Genomic DNA, 15,150 nt, shown 5'->3' on the forward strand with positions numbered 1-15,150 from the left:
ACCAAAGGTCCATCTAGCCCAGTATCTGTCTACCGACCGTGGCCAATGCCAGGTGCCCCACAGAGAGTGAACCTAACAGGCAATGATCAAGTGATCTCTCTCCTGCCATCCATCTCCATCCTCTGACGAACAGAGGCTAGGGGCACCATTCTTTACCCATCCTGGCTAATAGCTGTTTATGGACTTAACCACCCTGAATTTATCCAGTTCTCTTTTAAACACTGTTATAGTCCCAGCCTTCACAACCTCCTCAGGTAAGGAGTTCCACAAGTTGACTGTGCGCTGTATGAAGAAGAACTTCCTTTTATTTGTTTTAAACCTGCTGTCTATTAATTTCATTTGGTGACCCCTAGTTCTTGTATTATGAGAATAAGTAAATAACTTTTCTTTTTCCACTTTCTCAACATCACTCATGATTATATATACCTCTATCATATCCCCCCTTAGTCTCCTCTTTTCCAGGCTGAAGAGACCTAGCCTCTTTAATCTTTCCTCATATGGGACCCTCTCCAAACCCCTAATCATTTTAATTGCCCTTTTTTGAACCTTTACTAGTGCTAGAATATCTTTTTTGAGGTGAGGAGACCACATCTGTACACAGTATTCAAGATGTGGGCATACCATGGATTTATATAAGGGCAATATATATATTCTCAGTCTTATTCTCTATCCCCTTTTTAATGATTCCTAACATCATGTTTGCTTTTTTGACCACCTCTGCATACTGCATGGACATCTTCAGAGAACTGTCCACGATGACTCCAAGATCTTTTTCCTCACTTGCTGTAGCTAAATTAGTCCCCATCACGTTGTATGTATAGTTGGGGTTGTTTTATCCAATGTGCATTACTTTACATTTATTCACATTAAATTTCATTTGCCATTTTGTTGCCCAATCACTTAGTTTTGTGAGATCTTTTTTTTTTTTTCCTTCCCCCAATGTAACTGAACCTGATTCCCCTCATACTTGTTGCTTTGAAGGCCTGATGTTATGGTGACCTTCCTTGTGTGTTCGTCAGGAGCCTGTCTAACTCAACTCCTCTCATCTGCTAGAGAAAGAGAGAGGTGCAAAGAATCTTTCCCAGGGCCTGAGAGATGAGACCCAGACCCCGACATGGTAGCGTGTTGCTTACTTCTGAAAGAGGAGGGTTGGGAAGAGAGGATTTACAGAACGGTGACCTCCTGAGGGAGATGGGGACCTAACTGGTTCAAGGATCTACTAGCAAAATAATCTTCCTAGTTAAACCCAGACTTCGCTACTGATGAAACTGTTTCAGGGACAGCTCTATTGATGCCTCAGGGGTGGGGAATGTTCTATCCAGGTTTCCGTGGCAAGTGTGGAGTCGGAGGTTTTTATCAAGATTTGATGATAAAATTAGACATAGGGATGCATATTGGTCTTAAAAAATGTGCTAAAATCCCTGCTGACAACAGCTGTCCATAAACATACAGGTTAATAAAACAGTTTCTGCCATCATGTGAAAAGGATCTTGCTCCTTCACCTTTTGGGTATGTCTATGCAGCAGCTGAGGTTGTGTTTTCCAGCATGGGTAGACAGACGCTCACCAGCTCCGCTTGAACTAATGCACTAAGAATAGCCGTGTGGCCACAGTGGCTTGTGCCAAATACCTAAGTACAAACCTGCCTGACTCCCTGCGTGCGTATTTGTGATGCTGTGGCCACGTTGCTATTTTTAGCACTCTAGCTCAAATAGAGCTTGCATATTTCTGTCTACCCATGCTGGGAAATGCCATCCCAGGTGCAGTATAGACACACCCCTAAAAGTAGAAGAATTCAGACATCTCATAACTTTAATGAATTTCCTGCTGTTGTGGAAAGCCCACCTTCCGTTTGGTGATCAGTGGGTAAATACACATTTGAGGACCAGTCTGGAAATGGTTAAACAAAAGAGTTAAGTAATTAACATGGGCAAGTTCAACCATAATATTCCATTATGCTATGTCTTGTTCTGATCAAAAATGAAGCCTCATGAGGGTGACTTTCTGGTGGTGACAGTATACTTCAAGGATGTGAGAGAGATGTGAATTTCAGCTTTATGTGATTGCTGAGCAATCAGACAGCAAAGCAAAGTTGTAGCTGTTATAACCTTATTCCCAGATTTGGACCTTAGCGTCCAAAATATGGGGGTTAGCATGAAAAATCTCCAAGCTTAGTCACCAGCTTGGACCTGGTACCTGCTGCCACCACCCAAAAAATTAGAGTGTTTTGGGGCACTCTGGTCCCACTGAAAAACCTTCCCTGGGACCCCAAGACCCAAATCCCTTGAGTCTCACAACAAAGGGAAATAATCCTGTTTCCCTTCCCCCCTCCAGGTGCTCCTGGAGAGATACACAGACACAAGCTCTGTGAAACTACACAGAGTGATTCCCCCTCTCCGTTCCCAATCCTGGAACAAAAGCACTTTCCTCTTCACCCAGAGGAAATGCCAAATCAGGCTAGCAATCCAACACACAGCTCTCCCCTTGATTTCTTCCTCCCACCAATTCCCTGGTGAGTACAGACTTAATTTCCCTGAAGTAAAGAAAAACTCCAACAGGTCTTAAAAGAAAACTTTATAAAAAAAAAAAGAAAAAAATACAAATGTTCTCTCTGTATTAAGATGATACAACACAGGGTCAATTGCTTAAAAGAATATTGAATAAACAGCCTTATTCAAAAAGAATACAAATCAAAGTACTTCAGCACTTATATTCATGCAAATACCAAAGAAAAGAAACCATAGAACTTACTATCTGATCTCTTTGTCCTTACACTTAGAAACAGAAGACTAGAAAGTAGAAAGTACTTCTCCAAAGCTCGGAGGAAAACAGGCAGACAGACAAAAGACTCAGAGACACTCTTCCCTCCACCCAAAGTTGAAAAAATCCCGTTTCCTGATTGGTTCTCTGGTCAGGTGTTTCAGGTGAAAGAGACATTAACCCTTAGCTATCTGTTTATGACACGCCCCCAAATTGCAGACAGTGGGGAAGCTCACTGGCGGCAATTTCCTTCTAGAACTTGAAAATAAACAGATTAATACAACACATGCACCTTTACATATACTACTAAGTATATAACTAACAGACTTTTACATTTTAAGAACACTTTTTAACTACTGGACTCTGGGAAACTCTCACGGGAGAGTGCATCAGCAACTTTGTTAGAAGCTCCTGTGATGTGTTGAATTTGAAAATCAAAATCTTGGAGAGCTAAACTCCAACGAAGAAGTTTCTTGTTGTTCCCCTTGGCAGTATGAAGCCACTTTAGTGCAGCATGGTCAGTTTGTAGTTGGAACCGCCGTCCCCAAACATATGGGCGTAGCTTTTCCAGGGCGTACACAATGGCATAGCATTCCTTTTCACTGACTGACCAGTGACTTTCCCTCTCAGACAGTTTCTTGCTGAGAAACACGACAGGATGGAAGTTGTGATCTGTTGCTTCCTGCATGAGTACTGCTCCTATACCACGCTCAGATGCATCCGTGGTTACTAGGAATGGCTTGTCAAAGTCCGGGGCCCTGAGCACAGGGTCCGACATGAGCGTTGCCTTAAGCTGGGTAAAGGCTTTTTGACACTCATCAGTCCACTTAACGGCATTTGGCTGGGTCTTTTTGGTTAGGTCGGTCAATGGGGCAGCGATTTGGCTGTAGTGTGGTACAAATCGCCTGTAGTATCCGGCCAAGCCTAAGAAGGATTGGACCTGTTTCTTTGACCTTGGGACAGGCCACTTTTGGATAGCATCCACCTTGGCCTGTAGGGGGTTTATGGTTCCTCGACCCACCTGGTGCCCCAGGTAAGTCACTCTGTTTTGGCCTATTTGACACTTTTTGGCCTTAACAGTTAGTCCTGCCTGCCTGATGCGCTCCAAGACCTTTTCCAGGTGGAGTAGGTGTTCGGGCCAGGAGTCTGAAAAAATGGCCACATCATCGAGGTAGGCAACTGCAAATTCTCCCAGTCCAGCTAGTAGACCGTCTACCAGCCTCTGGAAGGTGGCGGGTGCATTTCGAAGGCCGAAAGGAAGGACATTGAATTCATACACCCCCGTATGGGTGACGAATGCTGACCTCTCCTTGGCAGGTTCATCTAGCGGTACTTGCCAGTACCCCTTGGTTAAGTCTATGGTAGAGATGAACTGGGCACGTCCCAACTTTTCCAATAGCTCATCAGTACGTGGCATTGGATAGTTGTCCGGACGAGTTACAGCATTTAGCTTACGGTAGTCCACGCAGAAGCGTATTTCCCCATCTGGTTTGGGTACCAGAACCACTGGAGATGCCCATGCACTGGTAGATGGGCGGATTATACCCATTTGTAGCATGTTCTGGATCTCCCGTTCTATAGCAGCTTGGGCATGAGGAGACACCCGGTAGGGTGGGGTTCTGATTGGGTGAGCATTACCTGTATCAATGGAGTGGTATGCCCGTTCAGTCCGTCCTGGGGTGGCTGAGAACAATGGGGCGAAGCTAGTGCACAGCTCCTTGATTTGTTGCCGCTGCAGACGTTCCAGGGTGGTTGAGAGGTTCACCTCTTCCACGCCACCGTCTTTTTTCCCGTCGTAGTAGACACCGTCAGGCCACTCAGCATCATCTCCCTGGACTGTAAACTGACAAACCTGTAAGTCTCTAGAATAGAAAGGCTTGAGAGAATTAACATGGTACACTTTAGGCTTTAGTGAGGAATTGGGAAATGCTACGAGGTAGTTTACAGCTCCCAGGCGCTCTTGGACCGTGAATGGCCCTTCCCATGATGCTTCCATCTTATGGGCCTGTTGCGCCTTCAAGACCATAACCTGGTCTCCTACCTTGAAGGAACGTTCTCTGGCATGTTTGTCATACCAGGCCTTTTGCTCTTCTTGAGCATCCTTTAGGTTCTCTCTAGCAAGGGCTAAAGAGTGTCGGAGGGTGCTTTGTAGGTTGCTTACAAAGTCCAGAATGTTAGTTCCTGGAGAAGGCGTAAACCCCTCCCATTGCTGCTTCACCAACTGTAATGGCCCCTTAACCTCGTGACCATACACAAGTTCAAATGGTGAAAACCCTAAACTGGGATGTGGTACAGCCCTGTAGGCAAACAGCAACTGCTGCAACACTAGGTCCCAATTATTGGAGAATTCGTTGATGAATTTTCTTATCATGGCCCCCAAAGTTCCATTGAACCTTTCCACCAGGCCATTGGTTTGATGGTGGTACGGGGTGGCAACCAAGTGATTCACCCCATGAGTTTCCCACAGTTTTTCCATGGTCCCTGCCAGGAAATTAGACCCTGAATCTGTAAGGATGTCAGAGGGCCAACCTACCCTGGCAAAGATGTCTGTTAGGGCCAGGCACACAGTGTTAGCCCTGGTGTTGCCTAGAGCTACTGCTTCTGGCCATCGGGTAGCAAAGTCCACTAAAGTCAGTACGTACTGCTTTCCTCTGGGCGTCTTTTTTGGGAAAGGGCCCAGAATATCCACAGCTACTCGCTGAAATGGGACCTCAATTATAGGGAGTGGCTGGAGAGGGGCCTTGACCTGGTCTTGAGGCTTTCCCACTCTTTGGCATACCTCACAAGACCGGACATACTTGGCAACATCCTTGCCCATCCCCTCCCAGTGGAAGGACTTCCCCAACCGGTCCTTGGTTCGGTTCACCCCAGCATGGCCACTGGGATGATCATGGGCTAAGCTTAAGAGCTTCCCCCGGTACTTAGTTGGAACCACCAACTGTTTTTGCGGCTGCCATTCTTCCCGGTGTCCACCAGAAAGAATTTCCTTGTATAAAAGTCCTTGGTCTATAACAAACCGGGATCGATTAGAAGAGCTGAGAGGCGGTGGGGTGCTCCGTGCCGCCGCCCACGCTTTCTGAAGGCTGTCATCTGCTTCCTGCTCAGCCTGGAACTGTTCCCTTGAGGCTGGGGTCACCAGTTCTTCCTCAGACTGTGGACTTGGGCTTGGTCCCTCTGGAAGCGATGTAGGTGATGGGGTTGTTTCCGTTGCTGGTGAACCGCTCTCCGCTGGTGCACCTGAGGGTATTTCAGGCTCTGGCTGAGCCTTTTGGGTATGGCTGTCTGTTGCTTCTGCCAGTTCTGGCTCGCTGGCGCCCTCGGGCGTTGAGTTTGAAGATGTGGTTGCACTTGCTGGTGCTGGTTGCTGTTCCAGTTCCGGGCCTGGGACTGGAGATGCTGTGGCTGTTTCAGTGGTAGGCATGGAATCCGGGTCCACTACCTCTGTCTGGGTCTCTGGTAACACAGACGGGGCGTCTGTGGACGGCTCAGGAACAGGAATGGGTCTGGAAGCTTGCCTGGTTTGGCTACGGGTAACCATTCCCACTCTCTTGGCCCGCCTCACCTGGTTGGCCAAGTCTTCCCCCAGTAGCATGGGGATAGGATAATTGTCATAGACTGCAAAAGTCCACATTCCTGACCAGCCTTTGTACTGGACAGGCAGTTGAGCTGTAGGCAAGTCTACAGCTTGTGACATGAAGGGGTAAATTGTAACTTTGGCCTTTGGGTTGATGAATTTGGGGTCAACGAAGGATTGGTGGATAGCTGACACTTGTGCCCCCGTGTCTCTCCACGCAGTAACCTTCTTTCCGCCCACTCTCAAATTTTCCCTTCGCTCCAAGGGTATTTGAGAGGCATCCGGGCCTGGGGATCTTTGGTGTGATGGTGGTGTAATGAATTGCACTCGCATGGTGTTCTTGGGACAGTTGGCCTTGATATGTCCCGGTTCATTACACTTAAAGCATCTTCCATCTGATGGGTCACTGGGCCGAGGTGAGTTACTGGAGACTGGTGAGGTTGAAGAGTAGGGTATCTGTGGCTTTACTTGGGTGGTATGGAGGGTCTTTGGCTGTCCTCGGTTGTAGGGTTTATGGTCTGTGTGCCCCCTGGGGTAATCGTTCCCCTTGACAGTAGCTTTTTTGCTTTCTGCCAGTTCCATCCATTTGGCTCCAATCTCCCCCGCCTCAGCGATAGTTTTGGGATTTCTATCTTGTATGTACCGTGTGATGTCTTCAGGAACACCATCCAAGAACTGCTCCATTTGTATGAGGAGGTTCACTTCTTCCAAGGTTTGAATGTTGTTTCCTGTTAACCAGGCCTCATAGTTTTTTGCAATGTAGTAGGCGTGTTTGGGAAATGACACCTCTGGTTTCCACTTTTGGGTTCTGAAACGCCGACGGGCATGATCTGGGGTTATCCCCATCCTGTATCTGGCCTTGGTTTGAAAAAGTTTATAGTCATTCATTTGCAGCTTAGGCATTTCAGCTGCCACCTCTGCTAAAGGTCCACTGAGGTGTGGCCTTAATTCTACCATGTACTGGTCTTCGGGGATGCTGTACCCAAGACAGGCTCTTTCAAAATTTTCCAAGAAGGCCTCGGTGTCATCACCTGCCTTGTAGGTGGGAAATTTTCTGTGCTGTGGAGCAATAATTGGCGCCGGGTTGTTAGGGGTGGCTGGCACATGCAGCCCAGCTTTTGCCATCTCCAGTTCATGTTTTCTCTGTTTTTCCTTCTCTTCATTCTCTTTTTCCATTTGTTTTTGTTGTTTTTCCATTTCTTTTTGGTGCTTTTCCATTTCTCGGCGGTGGGCTGCCTCATCTTCTGCTTGTTTCCTTCGGTAGGCCACCTCTTCTTCTTCTAGTTTTCTTTTGTGTGCTGCCTCTTGGGCTGCCTGTTCTCTTTGGAAGGCTGCCAGTTTGATGCTTTCTTCCTTTTCTTTTATCTCCATCTCTTTTTGTTTTATTTCTAGTTGTCGCCTGTGTTCAGCTTCTTTTAAATGGTCTTCGGCCTCCATTTTTGTCCTAGTAGACATGGTTCCTGTTTTCTGGTGTTGGGGTGCCCTCCGGTGTTTATCTTCTGAACTGCAGGCTCTCTGTTGCCTCCTGAAGTCTGCCTAGCAACAGTGTTTTTTTCCTTTTCTCTCTCTAGCTAATGTTCAATTAAGGGAAACCAGAAAAACCACTTTATCTGCATGCATATAAGTGCCGGTATTTGCCTCCTAATGGGAGGGCTATTGCATGACAAAAGACCCTCAACAGTCTTCTCGCTTAACATGCAAACCCCCAACTGCTAGAGAGAGCAGAAAAAAAAAATTATCCCTGGTTCCCTTTTAAAACCAAACTGTTTCTCTCTGCTAAAAAGCCCTTAGCAGAGAAAAGAAAAATATAATATTCCTACTGGCTTCTGGATTCTGTCTATATCCCAACCTACTGCCACCATGTTAATAACCTTATTCCCAGATTTGGACCTTAGCGTCCAAAATATGGGGGTTAGCATGAAAAATCTCCAAGCTTAGTCACCAGCTTGGACCTGGTACCTGCTGCCACCACCCAAAAAATTAGAGTGTTTTGGGGCACTCTGGTCCCACTGAAAAACCTTCCCTGGGACCCCAAGACCCAAATCCCTTGAGTCTCACAACAAAGGGAAATAATCCTGTTTCCCTTCCCCCCTCCAGGTGCTCCTGGAGAGATACACAGACACAAGCTCTGTGAAACTACACAGAGTGATTCCCCCTCTCCGTTCCCAATCCTGGAACAAAAGCACTTTCCTCTTCACCCAGAGGAAATGCCAAATCAGGCTAGCAATCCAACACACAGCTCTCCCCTTGATTTCTTCCTCCCACCAATTCCCTGGTGAGTACAGACTTAATTTCCCTGAAGTAAAGAAAAACTCCAACAGGTCTTAAAAGAAAACTTTATAAAAAAAAAAAAGAAAAAAATACAAATGTTCTCTCTGTATTAAGATGATACAACACAGGGTCAATTGCTTAAAAGAATATTGAATAAACAGCCTTATTCAAAAAGAATACAAATCAAAGTACTTCAGCACTTATATTCATGCAAATACCAAAGAAAAGAAACCATAGAACTTACTATCTGATCTCTTTGTCCTTACACTTAGAAACAGAAGACTAGAAAGTAGAAAGTACTTCTCCAAAGCTCGGAGGAAAACAGGCAGACAGACAAAAGACTCAGAGACACTCTTCCCTCCACCCAAAGTTGAAAAAATCCCGTTTCCTGATTGGTTCTCTGGTCAGGTGTTTCAGGTGAAAGAGACATTAACCCTTAGCTATCTGTTTATGACAGTAGCTTCGTAATTTTCAGAGTTCTGCCTCTTGATAAGGCTGAAAACATCAACAAAAAATGTAATGTGAATTCATGTTGGAGCAATTCATTAATCTGATTTTATTTTTAATGAAAAGTGGTGCATTTTTGAAGGGAGTGGGCTATAAGAACCTGGATGTAGTGGGATGTACATTTGAATTCAGTGCAGCACTCAAATCCAATATGTCTGTTTTCCACCTGTGTACAACTGGGAGGATGCCAACCTGATTTGTTTTAGCTATGAAAATAGCTTATCCACAAGTGTTTTGCACAACTTTGCAGTCTGTGCAATCTTATGTAATAAAAGCATTGTTTTTCAGTGCTGGGTGGTAATTTCAGAGTGTTTTTCTATGATGAGCAGCACACCTAAATTTGCCTTGGGGGTGATTTTCATAGCATTCAGGTTGGTATATTAATACCATGCTGCCGGTTCTTACTTCCCCATACAAGGATCTTGAGTTCCTCTTCTCCACCTGGTCTGCAACGAGACGCTTAACTGAACATATTTAAATGTAGATCGGCAGTTAATAGCAAAAGAGGCTCCTGACCTAGCTACCATGTTGCAACCTTTGTGAAGTTTTTATACTAGGATTTTTGCCTTTTAGCATTAAACGGCTTTAAAACCTTTGTTTAAAGTCTCCTGCTGTCACTGTGCCTCGCTCATTGATAATGACATAATGCAGCATCAGGGTACAAATGAACCATGGAAATCCTGAAATCAATTTCCTTTGAAGTCTCCAGAGAAAACTAATTGTGAACTGTAGCTGAATAGACTCTGTCAGGCAGCAGGAAAATTTTTGTGCCACCCAATTTCTGTTTGAATCATCTCTGTAATTCCTATTAATTCATGTTAGCTAATATGTGTATAAATTCCACTTTCTGAATTGCGGAATGACATGAGTTTGTGTTTTGACCAGGAGCAGTACAAGGCAGAGAATGGGAGGCATATGATGTAATACCTACCTCCAATTGGTAGATGTATCTGATTCACAGGTATTGCAGCCTAGGGTTTTAGCTGCATCTCATGGAAAAAAGTGTCAAATGAAACCTCACCCCAGGTGATGCATGTTTAACTGTTTAATCCAGATGGTAAAGTCTAATAATTTGGTCCAATCTCCCCTCTCTTATTGATTAGTTTTGGTGGGATGAGCAAACTGGCATTATTCATGTCCTGTCAACTCTATTAAAATCTTGGGTTGGGGAAGCTAGTTACCTCATGGTCATGCTCAACACAGTTAGGTGTAGAGCAGTGGTTCTCAACCTGTTTATCATTGTGGGCCGCAGGTTGAGAACCGCAGTGCCCCTCTCAAAGCCCCCCCCCCCCCCCACTCCCCTATGTCCAGTGCGTCCCCCTCTTCCCCCCCACCTCCCCACCCCCAGCCCAGAGACTCCTCCATAAAGGAGCCAAGAGCGGAGCTGTGGGGCTGGGCAGCCTAAAACCTTGGGATGCTACAGCACCACCACAAACCCCTAGTTCTCAGCACCTCCCACCCCCTCACTGTCCAGAACACCTCTCTCCCCCAAACCTGCCCAGAGACACACTCTCCTGCCCCCTCGTGTCAGGAGCACTCCAGCAGGTTGGTAGACGCTGTGTGCCCCTCAGCCAGCCCCGCCCCCTTTAGGTCAGAGCAGCAAATTTTGAATTTTTTTAGCACACAGCTGGGCTGCAACTGTATGCTAATTGAGAACTGCTGGTGTAGAGGGGTCTGAACTGTTCAACTGTGGTATTGAGTTGTGTGAAAGCCTTGGGCTTCATTATCCCTGTTACTACACTTTGCTGCACATTTTAGTCCATTTTATGTTGGTAATACAGATGTGTGTTGGGTACTACTGTGTTGTAACCAGATTCCCTAACACTGAATAAGCAAAGGCTGTTTAAGAAAATCTGATTTAAGTGGTTGATTGAGGGGCTTGTCAGGCAGCTTGATTTCAAAATCACAAACAAGGCTGGTTGTTTCAGTGTGCGTATGATAATGGAGTGTGTTAACCATTTCCCCAGAACACACATTTCTAAGCAATGATTTGCATCTCATGATGGTGGTTATTAAATGACTGTCAAAATAATTATTGTAGAGATAAAGATGAGTAATAGCTGTCATTGAAAGCTTGCTTAGAACTGCCCACAAAGTGCTTTTCACACCGGTTCTTTTTGTCAGTAAAACTTCTCTTGTTTGGGGATGTTTTTTCTTAAATACCCCTGAACAACAAAAGTTTTGACAACGAAATGCCAGTGTAGACAAACCCTTAGTGAGCCACAATGGGTAGAGCACCCACAGAGCAGAATAAAAAAGGTAGCATTGAGATTAATAGGGTAACAAGGTAGATGTCATTGATGGAGGTGGGGCTGGAGAATATAAGAGGAGGTCAGATGACCCGTAAACGCAAAAGAAAAAGGTCTTAAATCTGAGGTGTTGGACAATGTGGTGTAAGCGAAGGGATTCAAGAAGGATTGTGATGTGGTCAGATCAACAGGCAAGGTATAACATGTTCAGTAGTTTTGAGCACACTAAGGAAAGATATGCAGATATGCAAGGGAGGTGGAGGCTGTAATAAACAAGAGGAAATAATCAGGGTGTTGATGAAAGAAACAGTTGGATTTTCAGTATGTTGCAGAGGAAGATGCAGCAAGATTTGACAGGACCCGTTTGTGTGGGAGGGGTGGGAGGAATCAAAAGATGATCCCAGGTTGTATGGCTGTGGAGGTAGTCACAGGCTCGATAGGGAAGTGGAGAGGTTTTAGGAGAAAAAAATTATTTCCCTTCTATTCCTTCCTCGTAACTTTTAGCAAATCCCATTGCTGACAGTTTTGTTTTAATCCTGTAAATCGGGGTTTAAAGTAGTCTAAAGCTCTTGCTCAAGCAGATATTCCTCCAGGCCAGTGGTATTATGTCATCACAGTACATGGCAAGGGAGTGTGTTGATGACCCATGTCACGCCTATTTTATTCTGGATTTGAGCAGTTCTGGAGTAGAGTAGGAATTTATTATTTGCAGTCACGGACTGCAAGAATAGCATACAATTTTGCAAGTTAGATGCCAAGTGGGAACCACAAACATGGGTATTAATTCTGCTTAGAAGGAACTTATGCTATATTTTCCCTTTTTGAGGTTGTTTCCTATCAAAGTGAAATGTTCCTTAAAAGATGGTGGAAGACTGACAAAATCCTTTGTAGTCTATAGATTCTGTAGACAAAAATACATGCACATGCGCACTGTCACCCACCCACAGTAATACAATGATGTGATATGGCTAAGAAGCTGCTGAAAAGATGCTCTTTCCTAAAGTCACTTGAGTAAATGCAGCTGATTAGAATACTGATTGATTTCACACATGCTGATTCATGATGTTTTTAAAAATTAATGTGAGGGCGCTTTCACCAGCCATTAAATGACAGTGATTAAAGGGTTACCTCGGCGTGAAAAATAATTGCTTTCACATTTGTCAAGTGAAACATATGGTATCTAATTGAGTATTTGGAATCTAACATTAAGAATAAGGAAGGGGCACTTAAACTAACTTGCTATACCATTCCCCAAGAAATATTTAGTGAAATGAAAGGCAGTGAAATATAGGATATTATATAATGCTAAGGTACATGCTTTATAAATCATAGACATTATAGACTTTTTGGCGCAGTTAATTTAGCCCCTTTTCTTGCCAGTATTGCAGTTAGTAACAGATCAACAGTGGGCATAGAGGATTCAGGGTTTTCTTTAGATTCTGTCAGGTTTTGAGACTATTATTGCACATCAACCAGCTGTTTATAAGTTTACATCAACTAGATGGTCTTAAGAGAAATGTACACTACAGTGCTCAGTCAAATGATGATCATTCAGTTAGTCAGACCTGTGTAAATTAACTCTTGTTCCTACTTAACGTGAGGAACAAAGCAGAATTGTTTAGGTAATAAACAGCCTTTTGTAATATAAACAATGGATATCTGTGCCAGCCCTTTCTGTTTAAATGCCAAGAAGCATTTGATGCTCTGTGAGATACAGGGAAGTGATTACCATACAGCTCATATGGACATAGTGTGTCATACTATGTAGCATAGAATAGAACTGTCTGTTGTGTAAGTAAGGCCACGTCCAGACTAGGAATTAAAATCGATTTTAGATACGCAACTTCAGCTACGAGAATAACGTAGCTGAAGTCGAATTTCTAAAATCGAGGTACTCACCAGTCTGGACGGCGCTGCATCGATGTCCGCGGGTCTCCGTGTCGATTCTGGAACTCCGTTCGGATTGATGGAGTTCCGGAATCGATGTAAGCGCGCTCGGGGATCGATACACCGCGTCCAGACTAGACGCGATATATCGATCCCCGAGCAATCGATTTTAACCCGCCGATGCCGCGGGTTAGTCTGGACGAGGGGGCTGGAAACTCTGCTGCTGTAGATTATCGATCCCTTCAAGTCAGTGGAGCTATAACAATTATACCCGCTCAGGTTCTGGCCTTGTAGATGTATTGCTAACTGTTTCATCTAAAGCAATGGTTCTCAGTCAAGGGTGCATGTACCCTTGGGGGGACACAGAGGTCTACCAGTTGATACATCAACTCATCTAGATATTTGCCTAGTTTTATAACAGGCTACACAAAAAGCACTAGCAAAGTCAGTACAAACTAAAATTTCATACAGACAATGACCTGTTTATACTTCTCTATATACCAGGGGTCGGCAAACTTTCAGAAGTGCTGTGCCGAATCTTCATTTAGTCACTCTAATTTAAGGTTTTACGTGCCACTAATACATTTTAACGTTTTTAGAAGGTCTCTTTCTATAAGTCTATAATATAGAACTAAACTGTTGTTGTATGTAAAGTAAATAAGGCTTTTAAAATGTTTAAGACGCTTCATTTAAAATTAAATTAAAATGCAGAGTCGCCCGTACAGATGGCCAGGACCGGGCAGTGTGAGAGCCACTGAAAATCAGCTCATGTGCCGCCTTCGGCAGCCGAGCCATAGTTTGCCTACCGCTGCCATATACTATACACTGAAATTTTTAAGTATAATATTTATATTCCAATTGATTTATTTTATAATTATATGGTAAAAATGAGAGAGCAAACCATTTTTCAATAATTGTATACTGTGACATGTTTGTATTTTTATGTCTGATTTTGTAAGCAAGTAGTCTTTAAGTGAGATGAAACTTGGGGTTATACAAGACAAATCAGATTCCTGAAAGGGGTACAGTAGTCTGGAAAGGTTGAAAGCCACTTATCTAAAGGGTCTTCCTGGAAGGCCTTTTAGGAACAACCCTCTTCACTGCATCCTCCCAAATTTTCCCCAGCTGTTAATCCCCACCTCATAAGAACAGCCATACTGGGTCAGATTAAAGGTCCATCTAGCCCAGTATCCTGTCTGCCAACAGCAGCCGCTGCTAGGTGCCCAAGACGGAATGAATAGAATAGGTAATCATCATGTGATCCATCCTCAGTTACCCATTCCCAGCTTCAGACAAACAGAGGCTAGGGACGCCATCCCTGCCCATCCTGTGACTAATAGCCACTGATGGGCCTATCCTCCATGAATTTATGTAGTTCCTTTTTGAATCCTGTTATAGTCTTGGTCTTCACAATGTCCCTTGTTTGACTAACTTCCACATTTTTGTGTAGTCCTCCTTTTTGAAATTAAATGCTACAGTGTTGGACTGCTGTGGTGGTTTCCCTCTACAGGGATGTTAAATTTGATTATATTATGATCATTATTACCAAGCAGTCCAGCTATATGCACCTCTTGGACCAAATCCTGTGCTCCACTTAAGACTAAATCAGTAACTGCCTTTCCGCTTGCGAGTTCCAGGACTAGCTGCTCCAGGAAGCAGTCATTTAAAGTGTCAGAAACTTTATCTCTGCATCCCATTCTGAGGTGACATGTACCCCGTGTATGTGGGGATAGTTTAAATCCCCCATTATTACTGATTTTTTTTGTTTGTATAGCCTCTCTAATCTTCCTGAGCATTTCGCTGTCACTATCACCATCCTGGTCAGATGGTCAGTAATATATCTCTGCTGCTATATTCTTCTTCTTCGAGCACGGAATTACTATCTGTAGAGATTCTATGGTAC

General features: G+C 44.3%; 1 protein-coding gene across 2 annotated transcripts in view; it reads left to right on the top strand.

The window, feature by feature from the left end:
• Positions 1-15,150, top strand: part of NDUFA10 (NADH:ubiquinone oxidoreductase subunit A10) — a 65,239-nt gene that overhangs the window by 25,096 nt on the left and 24,993 nt on the right. The window lies entirely within an intron of this gene.

Source organism: Gopherus evgoodei, chromosome 11, assembly GCF_007399415.2.
Source record: "Gopherus evgoodei ecotype Sinaloan lineage chromosome 11, rGopEvg1_v1.p, whole genome shotgun sequence".
In the NCBI taxonomy this organism is placed as follows: domain Eukaryota; kingdom Metazoa; phylum Chordata; order Testudines; family Testudinidae; genus Gopherus; species Gopherus evgoodei.